A 2,413-nucleotide genomic window follows, 5' to 3' on the forward strand; every position below is an offset into this window, starting at 1 on the left:
GAGAATGAAGAGAGCATAGTATCCGAAGGAGAAATTAGGCTCCTCTAGCTGAAAGATAGACAAAAACTAGGATGGTCTAAAATCAATAGTCCCTATTGCCTCAGGCAAGTGGTGCCAGGCTTGCCATTGTGCTAGACCAAAGTTCATTCCTTTAAATGACTTTTAGCCTTTTCTTCACATTATTTCCAGTCACAAAAGAGCCTTTGCTGCAGTTACCACTGTCTTAGGGGTTTCTCACCCTTTTCTCTCTACTGTAAATTCAGTTGAGTTTTATAAATAATCAAAATAAATAATCAAAAGTAGCAAAAGCCAACACTATTAGATAGACCAGCATTTTAAAACTACAAAAAATATGTTAAAAAGAGGTTTGATCCTATTCACTTTCACAACAGTCTTATTCAAAGTTTAACTGAAATTGGCACCAATTTAAAAGTGTGGCAAAATCTCTTGATGCTAATGGAGCAAAACTTGATTGTTGCCAATATGCAGAAATACTTTTTGACATGCTGGTGATTGGCATCATGCTGGTCAGAGTGGATACACTGCTAGATGACATGATGCATTCATATATCTGTGTATTTGTAGCACATGAAAAATTAGAAACTTTGAAAGCCTTGGTTCAGAAAACACCTTGAAAAAGGATTTGAGAATGAAGTTTATAAGCTGCTGTTATTCTTTAAAAAAATTTTTTTCATAGTCTAAGAAGGATAGACTGATCATGTTTACTGGGGTTCTTTTAGCCAATGGGATATTTTAACAGATTTTATACTGAAAATTTGGTTAAAGAAGGCATTTGTTTCAGTAACTTTTGTGGTAAAGCTGTTTAAATCACAAATAAATGAGAAAAAATGCAGTAGCTACTACTCTTTGAAAAGTCAGTATGGATAACAGACCAATGGAACATATTCCTGCTAACAAAGTGTTGAACACTTCAAAAATGTTTTACCAAAACATGTGTAAAAGAACTTTCTGGGTATATTTGGAACTAGCAAACCATAGAAACTTTGCAAAGAACTACAGAAAGAACTTCAAGAACAAATGCCATGTGGTGATCTATTTAAGGATGAAGGATCAAGGAGGAAATGAGACAAAAAATAATAATAATCTCCCAGAATAGATTGTTAGGAGGCATAATCTGATCAAGTGTAATGAGCACTGTGGAAAAGAACCAAAAGGAAGAGTTTGCTAGCAGAGCAATTTATCAAGCATTTGAAGCAATATAACCCTATATTTGCTGCCTTTACTCTTCAAGAGCTGACTGTTACTGAAGATTCAGGAGTACTGTTATGATAATATTCACTTCATGAAAGCTTTCCAGAAAATTGTGGTGCTTTTTTATAAAGGTGAAGTCCTGAGTGAGGATCTTTTTGAAGTGATATAAAGTGCACATGTTGCAAAGGGGAAAAGTGCCTTTTGAGCAAATGAAAAAAAAAATGTAGAGTGCCTCAAGAATGCAGAAGAATCTGAGTCTAAAACAGAAGAAGGTGACTGAATTATCAAGCTATAAGCTCAGTAAAGTTAACAGGAATTGTAGATAAAATGTCATGTCCCATGTGTCCTGGTTTTTACATCTTCCTACCTCCCTGTATCAAGCATGATATAAGGGCTTCTGTGGCAAATGAATCTTAACTATTTTCTATGGTTACTGACAAATGTTGGGTTTAATTTTAAAAATCATGTTTTAAGTATTTACAAAAGCTATAGATCTGAATTAATGTTGCATTAGTCTTTTCAGTTTTCTTCTCTTCCTTTATTTTCTACTGTAATAATGTCATTTAAGACCTTCCATAATGAACAGTACATTTTATCCAGAATCTTCCATAAACAGTTTATAAGACATGATTTAGTTAAAAACAATTTGTTATGGAAGTATCGTTTGCAAATTAAACTATACAAATATGCAAAGTCAAAAGGTAAAAGACTTCTGTAATAATTTGATATGAAAAGTCATCCTTAAATGATGTTCAGAGCCTCATTAATAAGATGATAATCTATGTAAGATTTCTAGGGTTAATTTCTGAACATTCATCCTAAAGCAATTAGCTCGTGTTTTTGTTGATATTATTAAAAATATTTCTGTTAACACCTTTTTTGGCATTATTAAAAGCAAATGATTTTCAAGTATTCTACAAATAAATTTCTCCTTTGCTCCCTGGTTTCTCACTTGGAAGTGAAAGAATTGGTGAGAAGCAATTCAGAACACTGAGGGGAGTACAAGTGGAAAGAAGCAAATTAAGATCTTTCTATTACATACTGTTCTCCATTCTGTGAAAATATGTGAGCATTTGTTATGCCATCATCTCCAGGTCTTCTTAGAAAACATTATTAAAAAGCCTTTGTCATTGATAGTACCTTCTCCTCTAAAGAACCTTAAAGGCACAGGTTAGCAATCATTAAAGGAAGTGCATGGAAG

General features: G+C 33.2%; 1 pseudogene; it reads left to right on the forward strand.

Moving 5' to 3' along the window:
• The first annotated feature begins 450 nt into the window (after nucleotides 1–450).
• On the forward strand, nucleotides 451–1,492 carry LOC127547060 (eIF5-mimic protein 2-like; annotated as a pseudogene).
• The last annotated feature ends 921 nt before the right edge of the window (nucleotides 1,493–2,413 follow it).

The sequence above is a fragment of the Antechinus flavipes genome, chromosome 2, assembly GCF_016432865.1.
Source record: "Antechinus flavipes isolate AdamAnt ecotype Samford, QLD, Australia chromosome 2, AdamAnt_v2, whole genome shotgun sequence".
Taxonomy (NCBI): Eukaryota; Metazoa; Chordata; class Mammalia; order Dasyuromorphia; family Dasyuridae; genus Antechinus; species Antechinus flavipes.